The sequence below is a fragment of the Protopterus annectens genome, chromosome 1.part1, assembly GCF_019279795.1.
Source record: "Protopterus annectens isolate FY-2018-M chromosome 1.part1, PAN1.0, whole genome shotgun sequence".
In the NCBI taxonomy this organism is placed as follows: domain Eukaryota; kingdom Metazoa; phylum Chordata; order Ceratodontiformes; family Protopteridae; genus Protopterus; species Protopterus annectens.
This window is the reverse complement of record NC_056726.1, coordinates 1,704,186,150-1,704,200,916: the sequence shown is the minus strand read 5'-3', so window position 1 is coordinate 1,704,200,916 and position 14,767 is coordinate 1,704,186,150. Positions and strand designations below refer to the sequence as shown.

Genomic DNA, 14,767 nt, shown 5'->3' with positions numbered 1-14,767 from the left:
GTAATAACATTTATATACAGCTAATGCATTATTCTGCAAAAAATGTAAACAAAAATCAGAAATGATGTTGTGATATAGCAGCACAACAAGACTTAAGAGATAGTAGGTCAATATGTATGCAGACCTTTAAGAAGCTTTCCAGGAACTTGCATAAGGGTATTAATACTGAGCACTTGCGAGCCTGACTGCCATTTTGTAGTAAGCTGTTGAGATGTAAGCACATATATCTGTGTAGTCTGTCAGTTAATCTGTTTATATTTTGTACTGCTGTATCCATCCTGATGTGTTTCTACAAAATAAAGCATATAAACGAACTATCCCACCTGTTTGTCTTCAGTAGCAAACCAAGACGAGTGACATGTTGTCAGAGTAGGATCCAGAAATCCAGAATCAAAACCAGAAGACACTCAGTTAATGGTGGAGGAATATAAAGGAATGAGTCATCCGTACTGCATGTATAACTAGCAAAAGAAGGTCAGAAACATATTTTAGATATCAAAGCTTGCTTAAATGGTTTCTTAGTCACAAGATATAAAACAAAACACTCAGAATGCTCTAAACAAATTTTTAAGTAAACAAAATGTCCAAACCTGCAACATACTGAAAAATATTCAAACTAACTAAAGAAAATGTTTGAAATAAAGTCTGAATCACAAAGACAGGGGTCCAGAGAAATAAATATTGTGGGAAGAAATATCCAGGGAATTGTTATAGTTAGGCTTGTATAGGCCCTAGGGCTAATAGCTTAGTACCAACCTATGAACCTATGAAAATGTGTAAAAGGGGTTGGAAGGGTAGCCTAATGGTTAAGGTGCTTGCCTTACAATCACAAGGTGCAGGGTTTGAGTCTCACAAGGGATAATTGGCTAGGTTTAGGGCAGTTAGCTTAGCACTAACCTCTGAACTTAAAATAAGAAACACATCTCCATTTTTTCACTCTGAGCTACTTTTTCACATTAATTAAAGCTATTCAAGATATCTAAAATATATAGAGTCTGCATATTTGTGCAGTATTATAGTATAGTTATTTCACAAAATGCAGCCATTTCAAAGCATATTTCACAAAGTACAGTATTTCAAAGAGTTTATTGTGCCTTTGAATGTTATTACAAGTACTGGCTGTGTGTGCATGTTCATACGTAATTACAAGGGACATTTTCTCAGTATGCTTGGGCATACTTTCTTGGCATGGCTGAAGGATTTTGTAGACCAGCTCCACTTGCTTTTGATAATATTATTGCAGAGAACCAGACAGTGTTTGAGGAAGTGTACAATATTTTCATATAAGTTGCATTTTCTGATAATGTTGACTGTACATAGGCATTTATTTTGCTTAATTTAGCTGGTTCAGAAGACATAGAGAGTTTTCATTTGTGTATGTACCTGTTGTATTTGCAGGGGACGGGGAAAACTGTCATATAGTTGTACTGGCTGAGTCAATGGAAGACCTTGAGTGCTTGAAATGTAAATTTAGAGAAATGTATAACCCCCAAATGAATATTACAATGGAAAGGCACTTAGTTTCGAAAAGAGATCAAAAGCCTGGTGAAACATTTGGAGCATATATAACTGATTTGAGAAACAAAGCTAAAACATGCAGATTTGGTGATTTAAAGGATGAGTTAATAAAATACAGACTTGTGTGTGATATTAAAGATGATACTGTGAGAAAGATTTTTCTTTGTGACAGTGATTTAACTATGAATAAGGCCATTGAGATTTGTCAGATTAATGAGCTCACAGAAAAGCACACAGATATGATTACTAATGAGAAGTGCATGCTTCAAGTATCTTCTAGTGCTCATGTTGATAGTATGCAGCACATGGTTAAAAGAAACAGGCCCAAGCACATGGCAACAACTGCAAGCCCTGCAACAGTCATTGGGAAACTCTTATCTTTCTAGCAAATTCCAGAGTGTGTACAGTCTCAGTGAATCACAAGCGTTACTCAGCAAACTCAATGAATGTGTCTCTACACAGTTTCATAGTCAACTATCATAATTATGGTGCAAATCATGAACCCAAAAGAGAAAAGTGCTTAGCTTTTGGTCAGCAATGCCAAAAATGCAATAAGTGGAATCATTTCAAAAGGTTTTGTAAATCAAACAAGGGGCATTCTTTTATTAAAAGAGAACATTCAAAGAGACAAGTTGATCAATTAGAAAGTTGTGACCATACTTTTTATGTTGATGTTGTGGATGTGCTTAATGAAACAGTCAGTGCAGTAGATTTATGGCAAATAATGAAGTATTTTGTACTGTTCAGATAAATGGGAAACCCATACAGCTCAAAGTTGGCACAGGTTCAAAGTTCAATGTTATGTCAGCAGAAACATTTGTTAGAGTATATGCTGGTGATAAGCTTGATTTGGCAAAGTGTGCTAAGCTTGCTACTTATGGTGGTGAAGAAATTCAAAGTGAAGGTTCAGTAGTGGTTTCATGTTACTTTGCTAGGATCAGCTATGACTTGCAATTTTATATGGTCAAAAGGCGCTTACAGTCATTATTAGTCCTCAGAGACAGTTTGAAAATGGGACTGCTTTCATTTAATAAGGAAGTGCACCATGTAAGCTTAAAAGACCACTGTTCTAATTTTACCCAGTCTATTTTTTCTACGTTTGCTGATCTTTTCGAAGACAAACTAGGCAAACTCCCAGTAGTGTACTCTATGAAGTCAGACCCTGAAGTCATCCCAGTTGTCAGACAAGCCCAGAAAGTTCCATTAGATATGCAGAATAGAGTCAAGGCTGAGCTAGATAAAATTGTGCAGCAAGGTGTAATTTGTTCAGTTGAAGAACCAACTGAATGGGTATCTTCCATGATCATGGCTCATAAGAAAAGCTTAGATGATATCAGAATATGTACTGATCCACAAGATTTGAACAAAGCGCTGAAAAAAAACTCCTCAACCAATGCACACAGTTAAATAAGTCACTGGTCTTATGCCAAATGGCACTGTTTTTTCTGTCTTGGATGCAAAGAGTTCATTTTGGCAAATTCCGTTTGACCGAAAATCTTCATTGGTAACCACATTCAGTACTCTTTTTGGCAGGTACAAATTTCTGAGAATGCCATTTGAGATAAATTCTACCAGTGAAGTCTTTCAGCATGCAGTGGAGTAAATTTTTTTCTGAGTATCCATGTGCTATTATAGTAGATGATATTCTAGTAGGAGGTAATGGTGAAGCTGAGCATGACAGAAACCTCAAAAAACTTCTGGAAAGAACACATTAAGTGAATCTTAAGCTGAATCCTCAGAAGTGCAAATTCAGGCTACAAGAAGATACTTATGTTGGTCATTTATTTACCAGTTCAGGCTTATGACCAGATCCTTCAAAGCAAATAGCAATTCTTGAGATGTCAGATCCAGATAATGTTCAAGCCTTACAACATTTTCTTGGCATGGTTAACTATCTAGGCAAGTTCATTCCAGATTTGAGCCAACTTTCAGTACCACTTAGAGCGCTGACATGCAAAGATGTATCTTGGTCATGGTTACAACAACACCAAAGAGCATTTGATGTCCTGAAACAGAATTAACAGTCCACCAACTGTCAGATATTATGATGTTTACAAACCAGTTATTCTATTTTGCGATGCTTCAAAGTTTGGTCTAGGTGCAGTCATTCTTCAAGAGAGTAGACCAGTAGCCTATGCATACAGAACTCTAACCTAAACTGAAATGCAGTATGCATGGATAGATAAAGAGCTGTAGGCAATTGTGTTTGCATGTTCGAAGTTCCATGATTATATTTATGGTAGACCTATCAGATTGAAACAGATCACCAACCTCTAGTCACTATTTTGAGAAGGCCAATTCATACATCTCCTGCCAGATTGCAACGCATGATGCTCAGATTGCAAAAGTATAATTTCAATATTATCAAAATAAAAGGCAGACTTATTTATCTTGAAGATACATTATCCAGATTGCCCAGAAATACCATTAACGGCATGAAAATGAGAAACTTGATTTTGAAGTCATGGAATTGAGAAATTCTTCTTCCACACCTTGATGAGCTTAGAAGTCATACAGCTTTAGATCTAGTTCTTCAGAAGCTCACCTTTATCAGTCAAGGATGGCCGTCAAAGCAATTGATAAGACTGTACTGTACTGGAATTCACTGGAATCAACTGAAGTGAGACTGAAATGAAAGTCTTTATCTGTTAATTACCCAAACCTGTGCTGAATAGGTACCATTCTCTCCTTTATGGGCCAAGTCTTGTGTACTTTTCAGAATGATTTCTCCAAATGCTGTAATTCATTCAGTAAGGCTTTATTGGATGTTCACAATATCAATATTCTGTCTTCATTAATAGTGCTGATAAACGATAACAATCTGTAGAAATGCTGGGGTGCTGATTAGTATCCATAGTTACTGCACATCATATTCTGACTGTCCTGAACAACATAAACTAAAATAGTCTATATATTTGACCTGCCTTCTGTATTTGGACTTGGGTGTCTCTATTGTAGCTTAATCTTCTCTGTAATGACAAGTTGAATGAACTAACTAACCTTAACTGAACTGCTATCCTGAACACAATATATTATTTATTTATTTATTTATTTATTTATTTTATTTTACATTTGTTGATCGGGCTAGTCCAGCTGGATACATGTCCTTTTTCAGTAGAGGCCCAGGGAGATAAGCTCCAAGACATGGTCAAAATACAGTACAAGTTCAAACAACACAGAAAAAAAAGTATCAAATTACTAATAAAAATAGCAAAGGAGTTATTTAAGAAGAGAATGTATAAAGAGGATGTAACAAATGAAAAAGGGTAGATGAGAAAAATATGATAAGATGGAAAAAGTAGCAGAGGATAGTAAGCACTGGATAATTTAGTTAAACTAGTCGAGGTAGATGACTAGTTTGGTTTTGAACAGGGGCATAGCTAGTGAGTTTTGAGGAGAAGTTTAAGTCTCTTTTTAAAGAGAGATACTGAGGTGAGTGAGGAGAGGTCACAAGGGAGAAGATTCCAGGATTTACCTACAGAATTAGAGAAGAGGGAATCCCCAGCTCTGTTATTAGGTTTAGTGGTGTGGACTAGTAGTTTATGAGATGAGCATAAGGACTTCAGATTTGTATAGGGGGTGATTAGGGTAGATAAACTTGGAGTATTAGAAGGTTTATAAATAATGTTGTGGGCAAGGGTGAATTAGTGAAATTTAATCAGGTGTTGTAGTTCTAACCATCTTAGCTATTTTAAGTTTATGCAATGATGGGTTCGGAATGGGTTGCCTGTAGCAAATCGTGCAATGTTATTAGAGGCCATTTCCAATTTGTTGAGGTTATTCTTGGAGAAATTAGTAAAAATGGGAGAGGCATAAAGGAGTGTAGAGATCAAATGTGTGTGGGCAACAGTAGTTTTAGCAGTGGGGGAAAGGAAGGGTTTTATCCTATAGAGGGTACCAATTTTTTTATTAACAGCCTTTATGGTATTATTGATGTGGATGTCAAGGCTCAGATTATTGTCGATGGTGGCACCGAGTAGTTTGGTGGTAGAGTCAGGAGATATAATAGTATCATTGGTAGATGCTACTGAGAATTGAAGAGGAGAGGACTTATGAGTAGGACTGAAGAGGAGGAGTTTGGTATTTTTAGGGTTCAAGAGAAGGCAATGCTGAGTGAACCATTATTCAACTATGTTGAATACTTTTTGGGTGAGAGTTTGAAGGTCATGGGATGATGTAGCTGAACATAATAGTGTTGAGTCATCAGCATATTGTATTGTGGGATAGCTAGATGAAGGTCATTAATAAATATTGAGAAGAGAAGAGGTCCAAGTATGGATGCCTGAGGGACTCCTAAGGTAACAGGTAGTAGGGTGAATAAAGTATTTTGCCAAAGTATTGCTTGCTGTCAGTTGTCAACGTAGGATTGGAACCATTTTATGGAAAGTGGGTCTAATGACAGTGATATCAGGATGTTTAAGAGAATTTGGTGGTTTACCATGTCAAATGCTTTGGACAGGTCAATGAATAGAGCAGAAGAAAGGTTATTCAGGTTTCAGTGCCTGTTAATATAGTCAGTGAAAGACAAGAGGGCAGTGGTAGTGCTGTGCGAGGGTCTGAAACCATGTTGACAGTTGGAATGTAAGTTATTTTCAATTAGATGGTGGAGTAGTTGCTTATGGATACACTTTTCCATAATTTTAGCTAGGGGAGAAAGTAGGGCAATGGGGTGATAGTTTGATATTTCTGTGGAATGTCCTCCTTTATGTAGGGGGATTATATGGGAGACTTTCCATAAGGTGGGGATGTAACCTTCAGTAATTGATCTATTGATCAATATGGAAATAGGATAGGCTATGGCCTTGGATGATATCTGTAGATATTCAGAAGGCAGTAGGTCTGCAGAAGGAGAGCATGGTTTCAGTTTATTCAAAAGGGTTTGAATAAATGAGGTTGTAACAGGTTTGAAATGAAAGGGGGGGGGTGGGGTTGAGGAGTATGAGGGTATTGTGAAGGTATTCGGTGATAGTTGACTGGCTAGTAATTGGATAGTATCTGTAAAAAAGGTATTGAAGGTATTAGCTGTATGGATTGGATTATTCAGGTCTGTATTTTGAGGGTTTGGTGTAGTAGATTGACCTGGGTGGAGTAATTGCTTGATGCTGGCCCAGAATTTATGTGGGTTGATGTGATTAGCTTGTTGATATTGTAAGTAGTAGTTTTGTTTATCAGAGAGTATGGCCTTTTTAGTGTCATTTCTTAGCCGTCGAAATGTTAGTTGGTCAGTGGTGTTTTTTGTCATTCTCCATTTGGCCCAGTATTTATTTCTGATGTGAATTTTGTGTTTGGTTTCGCTGGAAAGCCATGGGGCAGGCTTGGCCTTAATTCTTATATATCTGGTTGGAGCATGATGATTAAGAATGACAAGGAAGGTAGAATTAAAGAAGTTAATGGTTTCATCTAAAGGAATATGTTTTAAGGGAACTCAGTTGCAAGCTTTAAGTTCAATTTGGAATAGATCAGGGTTAAATTTCTTTTTGGATGTAATATGTCTGGTAGAAGTTGGGGTACAGGTGTTGGCTTTATGTCTGATGATATAGGTGAGTGAGTGGTCACTGATGTCATCAGGGAGGGTTCCAGAATCATAGTGAGTATGATTGTTAGTGAGAATCCAATTATATTGCTTCAGTCCAGTAATATTCCTTTGTAAACCGCATTCACTCAACCTAACCTTGGTCTCAGGCCTTGACTAATACGTGCTTTATTTAACATTCCATTAAGGAACATTCTGTAGCTGACAAGATTGTATCTTTCCCTTGAGAAAAAAAATTCTGTATTTTTCTATTTTTCTGCACATTTCATGCTTATTTTTCTTTCTAATAAACTGTCTTTCTCTGAAACTGAATGCTTAAATGTCTGACACTACATATGTTACCGTTTAGTCTGCATAATGCCTAATAACTACTTTAAATTGGAGGTCCCTAATCTAACATTTGCGTCATGACTTGCAACCATATTTTTCTTACAGAGATGAGATTTTGTTTGACAATGATATAGTCATGAAAGGTCCAAAAGTGTTTGTTCCAAAGTCCTTACAACAAGAGTATACTACCACGTTGTGCCATGGCTACTCAGAAATTGATTCTACCAAAAGAAGGGAAAGAGGGTTAGTATTTTATTATTATTTAATTTATTTATTTTCATTTGTTTACCGGGATGGTCCAGCTGGGCCAGAAGTGCCCATTTTCAGTGGAGTCCTGGGGAGAAATGCTCCACATATGAGACATTTCACATACAATGCAGAATTTATATTAATAAAGACATTTAGTAAATATTATTGGCAGCTTATACAATTGGTTAAAAAAAACAGTACATAAGTAATCATTCTCAAATCAAAGATATTATGCAAGCAATACAGAGTATATACATTATTTATTTATTTGACATTTATTTGACATTTGTTAACCGGGTTGGTCCAGCTGGGCCAGGACCCCGTTTTCAGTGGAGACCCGAGGAGAAAAGCTCCATTTACAAAACAATTAGGATAACATAGGTAACAAAAATAGAAAGTACCATAAACAAGTATAACTCCAAAACATATAAATACAAATATGAATCAAACATATTTAGATTAGAGTAAGAGGGTTGTCTCAAAGAAATAAGCATATGAACTCCTGTTTTTTTTTGTATGTATATATATATATATATATATATATATATATATATATATATATATATATATCTGTACAAACAAGTTATATACAAGTGATCAAACAAGCGATATACAAGTGATCAGATTTTTTGCCTAGGCTTCGTAGGAATGTATAGATGCTTTCAGGAGTTTAGAGGGAAGAAGCAGCATTGTATAAAGGGGAAATATTAGGTAGGTTCTAAGCAGAGACATGGTTTAGTGCTGAGAAGATAATGTCTGAGTTCCTTTTTAAAGTACACATGGTGTATGATGGAGCATATGTGTAGAAGTTTGTTCCAAATGTGGGCTATAGAGCAGTTATATTGTAGTTTGCCAGTGTTCTTCTTTGGATGATCTACATTCAGAAGTTTTGGTTAGAGGTGCGGAGGGTTCTAGAAGGGTTATAGGTAGATAAAAGAGTAGTGAGAGCTGGGCAGGATGAAGGCCTGTATAGAATGAAGTGAATAACTTGAAATTGAGAAAGTAGTAGTAGTTGAGGGAATTTGAGCCATTGTAAGGAATTCAGGGACAGGCAGTGATGGGAGTTGTAGGGGGAGTTGGAAATGAATCTTGCAATTTTGTGATAAGTTTGTTGCAGTTTGTTCATGGTGGTAGCTTGTATGTTGGTTAGTATGGGGGTTGCGTAGAGAAGTGTGGGCGAGAGGAAGGACTGTGCTATGGTAAGTCTAGCATTTGGAGTAAGAAATATTTTGTTACAATAGAGCAAGCAAAGTTTCTGTTGTGTTTTTTTTATTCCTTCCAGTAAGTGTAAGTTAAATTTCAGCTCATCATCTATAGTGACGCCTGACAGTTTAGTGTGTGGTTCAGGTTTTATGATAGTGTTGTTAGAGGATGTTACGGTAAATGTAGATTTCTGGTTGGAAAGTGAGCGGGGGAAAAAGAGCAGGAACTTGGTTTTCTTGGGGTTAAGGATAAGCAGATTGTCAGATAGCCATTTCTCTGTGGATAGAAAGTAGTTTTGAGTAAGGGTGAGAAGGTCTGTAATACTACTGGAGATCGAGAGGAGTGTAGAGTCGTCTGAATATTGTATAAGAGAAGATTGTCTGCAAGAGGTGAATAATTTGTTTGTAAAGATACTGAATAAGAGGGGACCCAAGTTAGACCCTTGAGGAACACCTGTTGGAACAGATATAAAGGGAGAGCAGGAGGAGAGCCATTTGACAGATTGTTGCCTATCTGAGAGATAGCTGGATAACCAAGCAAGGGAGGGAAGAAGACAGGTTGAGGTTAGATAATTTAGAAAGGAGTATAGGGTGAGAGACTGTATTAAAGGCTTTGGAAAGGTCAAGGAAGAGGCAGAATATTAGCTGATTGTTATCAAGGGCATTGGCTATGGTATGAGTGAAAGAGAGGAGGGCAGTGGATATGCTATGGTTGGGATGGAAACCATGCTGAGTGAGAGTGAGAAGGTTGTGTTGGAGGAGGTGGCTGAGAAGTTGTGAATGAATACATTTTTCGAGCAACTTGGAGATGGGGAAAGAATGGTAATGGGACGATAGTTAGATGGATCAATGGAGTTGCCACCCTTATGTAGTGGGATAGTATAGAAGGATTTCCAGATAGCAGGAACTGTAGCCTCTTGTATAGCTCTGTTAATGAGAATGGATATAGGATAGGCTGTAGATTCAGCAGCAAGTTTGAGAAATGTAGGAGGTAGGTTATCGGTAGAGGGAGAACATGGTTTAAGCTTAAGAAGAAGGGATTTAATGTAGGAAGTTGACACAGGTTTAAATGAGAAAAGATTCTGGCTATGAAGGTTGATAGTGGTAGTGATAGTTTCAGCATTAGTATTTGAGGGAGTGAGGTTTTGGATCATGTCAATGAAGTGTTTGTTGAGTTGGGTAGCAATTTCGGTAGGAGATTTTTTGGAGTAGGGTGAGGGGCTAGAAGGCTTGCCAGGGTAAAGAATTTTGTTAAGAGTAGTCCAGAAATTGCGCAGGTTGGACGTGTTGTCTAGTTGAGGTGAATTGAAGTAAGATACCTTGTCTTTACTGACTAATTTCTTAACTAAGTTACATAATTGTCTGCATTTAAGTAGATGGTGAGTATGCTTGGTTTTAAGCCATAACTTCCAGGTGCTATCCCTGTTATGCATTAGTGCTCTAGTATCTTTGGAGAGCCATGGAGCATAGTTTGATTTAATTCTAATTTTCTTGGAGGGAGCAAGGGAATTAAGGGTATCTAGGAAAATGTTGAATTTAATGACAGCATCTTCAAGAGGGATGTGTTTAAGGATAGACCAATCAATACTGGATAGTATGGAGTTAAACTGAGTGTTATTGAAGTTAGATAGCTTACAACAATCTCTGAATAGGTGGGGTTTGTGTGGCTGGGAGGTGTGTTTAAAGATAGAGGTGGGGAGGTAATCACTTAAGGAGTCAGGTAGGGTACATGGGTCATGGGGTAGAGGTTGGGAAAGTTGGTGAGTATCCAGTCAATGGTGTAACTGGAAGATAAGTCTTTGTTGAAACAGGTGGGGGATGTAAGTAGTTGATGAAAACCATGTAAGTTGATGCTGGATTGTGGTGAGTCAGTAGTAAGTTTGGACCAGTCTATATTGATATCACCAAGAATGAGAGTTTCATAGTCTAAGTTGTGACTAAACCAGGATAGGATATTTTCAGGGGTGGGTATATTATTCCCAGGGGGGGATGTAGACAGAAGTGACAGCAAATTTCTTGTGTGGGTTTAGATGGAGGTTTAGGATGAGAAGTTCAGAAGGATGGAAATTGGGGATGGGGATGGGGAAAGTGATAGGAGACAGGTTTAGTGTGTCTGAGTAGAGTATGGCTACACCACCACCTTTTTTAGGGGATCTATCTGCACGATAGATGTTGAAACCAGGTGGCAGTATTTCACTTTTAGTGACGTGAGACTTAAGCCAAGTTTCGGACAAGGCAAGGCAAGGATATTAGGGTTTATATGGGCTATTCAGGAATGTAGCTCTGCGATCTTGTTGGTTAGACTTTGAATACTTATAGAATATATGGACATGTGTTTATGTGCAGGTGTTCATAGGTTCATAGGTTCATACTAGGCTATCTGCCCTAGGGCATTTATAAGCCTAGCCAGAATGTGTTTGGCTTTCGCCACCCATTATAAATTTATTTTGCTATGCCCTTTTTCGAGGTTAGTATACTGTGCCTCTGTCTAACAGTGACACGGAAGTGATACCTGGGGTAAACCTACGATCTCCCATCCACTCATCAAGATTCCTCTTGAAGAGAGTCAATGAGGGACTCTGCCTAACATGGACTGGGATTTTATTCCAGAGTGAAGGGAGCCTCTGGGTTATGAATCTGTCCCTCCAGCATGTCCTATTTATTTCAGTGCTGAGGTTCAAGTCTCTCGAGCGCATAGCTCGATGGGATTGGGATTTTCTGAGCGTGTCCATTAATTCCGGGTTGGACATGGCTTTATACGTCAGGCACAGATCGCCTCTGAACAGGCGGTATGCCACTGAGTAGAGCTGGAGTTTCTTTAACCGGGCAGTATATGGCATCTGTTTGAGCCCTTTGATCCTCTTGGTGAGGTACTTTTGGGGTCTTTCCAGTTGCTGCAGGTGTCTGGTAATGTACATCCCAAAAGGGGCATTGTACTAAATTATGGGCCTGATGAGGGATGAGTAAAGAGGCACAATGATGTCCCCTGATCTAGATGTGAATCCCTTCATGATTAGGTGGGCTATATAAAATGTTTTTCTAACCACTTTGGCCACGTGGTTGTCAAATGAGAGATTGCTATCAACTTGGGTCCCCAGGTCCCTTATTACTTCTTCTGTACTTAATGGATTACCACCTATGTGGTAATTTGTGGGCACTTTGTTTTTGCCAAAGGGGATGACTATACACTTTTTGGCATTTAGCTTGAGGCCGTGGCTCTGGCACCAGTTGTCTGTTTCTATGAGGCCCTTTTGGAGGATGCTTGTGTCGACTGGAGAGTCGATTATGGTGCCCAGTTTGCAGTCATCTGCGAACTTGGTCAGCCACAGTCCTTCCGTGTTGGCCTGTACCTCCGAGAAATATATACCGAACAAGAGAGGTCCCAGGACTGAGCCTTGTGGGACACCACATGTAACTTGTTTGGAGTCTGACATGGCTCCAGCAATTCTAACCATGTGGGTTCTGTCCTTGAGCCAATTTGCAATCCATCTAGTGACATAGGGGTTTATATTTAAGCTGGTGAGCTAATCTATAATGCCCGAGTGGGGTATTGTATCGAAGGCTTTTGCAAGGTCCAGGTAGGCTGTGTGGACCACCTTCCCCTCGTCAATGGCCTTGGTGACTGTTTCAAAGAAATCAACCAGGTTTAAGAGGCAGGATCTGCTCTTAACAAAGCCGAACTGGGTAGGATCCAGTGTTTGTAGGTCTCCAATATCTTTATTTATGAGGTCCATGATGATCCTTTCCATAGCTTTGCAGACCAAGCTAGTCAGGCTTATGGGGCGATAGTTTCCAGGATCCGTTGAGGCACCACCTTTATGGAGAGGGACCACTGTTGCTGTACGCCACTCTTTCGGCACATATCCTGTAGTAAGGCTGAGATTGAACAGTAGTTTTATGTTTGGGTTTAGCTCTTCTTGGAGTTCATGTAGGACACAGCCCGGGACACCGTCTGGTCCCATTGATGCTGTGTTTTTTGTTTGGAGAGGGCGGCTCTTACCTGAGCATCTGAGATGTCAGGGGGGCAGCACTCTGCTGGGATAGATATTTGCCCTTTTGGTGGGGAGGGGGGGGGAGTTTGTGCCTAACCTGTCAGCTGGGATGTTGGCAATGTCTGTGGGTTCGGTGTATTTTTTGTCATTTTGGACTAATTCTGAGCATATCTGGGAATTACCACCCAGGTTCCTAACATAACTAAAGAAAGACTTGTGATTATCCTTAGTGTCCTGTGCAATTTTTCTCTCGAAGCTGGCCTTAGACAATTTTATGTGTGCCTGTAGTTTTTTGCTAATACTTATCAGTGATGCCTTCCCTTTTTGGGATTTTACTCTATCATTTAGTAGCTTCCTCCTTCTATTGTATAGTTTGTTTATGGCTGGGGTCCACCAGACAGGATGTCTGCCTTTGGAGGTTTGGGTCTTGGTTTTATTTGGGATCGCATGATCCATGCATTCCTGAAGGTGTTCATAGAATGCGTTTATAAAGGATGCTGCGGTCTGGGCCGTATTTTCCACAGACCAGGGGGCTTTGAAGGATTCCACCTCAGTTTTGAGGAGTGTGAAATTTGCTTTAGAGAAGTTTTTCACTGTGGTTTTCTGGGCAGGGGGTGGGGTCGGGATGTGAATATCCAGTGAGATTAGTTTATGTTCTGATCTTACCAGTGAGGGATACACTTCATGATCTGGAGCATAGAGTCCCCATGTTGGTGATGATCAGGTCCAGTATGTTTTCCCCTCTTGTGGGAGTGGTAACAAGTTGTTCCATAGCATTTGAGTTTATAAATTCTAGGAACCTTTGGGCTAGGGTGTTGGAGCTAGAGTAATGCTCCCAGTCTATGTTTGGGTAGTTGAAGTCGCCCAATATAATGGTGTTTGGAGAGACCTTCATATTTTCCAGTGTTCTCAGGAAGGCCGAGTGGGGTTTCTGTGTTTGGGAGGGTGGTCTGTAGCAGGCTATAAACTGGAAGGCAGTTTTACCCACTGTTAGTTGCACATGGATAGTCTCTGATGCTTCGTGCTTTGCCACCAACCTAGAGGTGTGGGTATCTTTGATGAATATCGATACTCCCCCTCCTTTTGTGGTTCGGTCCAGGTTTTGGGGCCGAAAAGCATGGTATGAGGTATAACCTGGTAGTGCTGGGGTGCTCTCGGGAGCCCTGAACCAGGTTTCTGTTACTGCACAGATATCGATGTTCTCCATGCTAAGGAGAGTTTCGAGTGCATGCATCTTGAGGTTTAGACTTCTGGCGTTATGTAGCATTACTCTTAGTTTCTTATCCCTTGTGATACCTATGGAGGTGGGTTTGTCTTTTGAGCCTTGCCTAAAAAAGGCACTATGGGGGTAGCAAGAGCCTTTGCCAATATCCGAAAGCCCAGGGGTGACAGGTGCAAGCCATCCCTAGCGAAGCATCGTGGCTTGTCGAGCATATCATCCCAAGCTGACAGGCATTGGATCCCCTTTGAATGACACCAGTACTTAAGCCAATTGTTGAAATTGATCATCTTGTCTTCATATTGTGGCATCATTCTTGGTGAGGGTAAGATGCTACTCAAGGTCAGGGTCATACCGGCCTGGGCTACATGCTCAGAGAGCTCCTTTATGTCTCTTTTCATGTAATCCAGGGAGGTACGTCTCAGGTCATTCACACCAGCATGGACAATGACTGAGTCATATTTGTACTTGCCTTGGAGTGACCTGAATGCTTGTGTTATGTGGCGGATCCTAGCGCCCGACAGGCTGCTCACCATGACCCTCTCCTTGTTCAGCCTGGTGAGCGGGACGTCAGTGTGCCTGATGATAGAGTCACCTATTACAAGTGTATCAGGTGTGTTGTTTAGTCTTAAGGGCTGTGACTGTTCGGCACACTGGCTTTGTGAGATATGTGTTGCACGTGTTTTGTTTTGGGGTAGCGGCTGCTTGGGTGTCTGCTTTGGAG

General features: G+C 39.7%; 1 protein-coding gene across 1 annotated transcript in view; it reads left to right on the top strand.

The window, feature by feature from the left end:
• Window positions 1-14,767, top strand: part of LOC122811880 (uromodulin-like) — a 728,404-nt gene that overhangs the window by 30,371 nt on the left and 683,266 nt on the right. The window lies entirely within an intron of this gene.